This window comes from Nipponia nippon, unplaced genomic scaffold (assembly GCF_047370975.1).
Source record: "Nipponia nippon isolate SJK-2023a ecotype South Korea unplaced genomic scaffold, ASM4737097v1 scaffold_1, whole genome shotgun sequence".
NCBI classification, from domain to species: domain Eukaryota; kingdom Metazoa; phylum Chordata; class Aves; order Pelecaniformes; family Threskiornithidae; genus Nipponia; species Nipponia nippon.
Window position 1 is genome coordinate 163,086,705 of NW_028262290.1, and position 359 is coordinate 163,087,063.

Sequence of the window (359 nt, forward strand, 5' to 3'; positions counted from 1 at the left end):
CAAACATTTAATGCTTCCTAGATCTCAGCTCTGCTTCTCTGAAGGAAAGCTGAGACCTCATGTAATTGATAGACTTTTTTCTTTTTTTTTCAGTTGTGCATCTCAGACTACTTCTGCAGCAACTTAGCTCATCTGTTTTTTGGCAAACTTTCTAGATAGACTCCATGGTTCTGTACATTGATGTTTTTCTGCAAGGAAGGAAAATGTTGGTCCCTATAAATATTCATATCATGAGTGTGAACTTATTTAGAATTACTACTGCAAGGAATAATTAATCTCTCCCAATCTGTTTTTATTTCATTTTATTTTTTTTACATTCAGATGGGATCCCAAGTTGCAATGATGGTAAGATGTTTGCA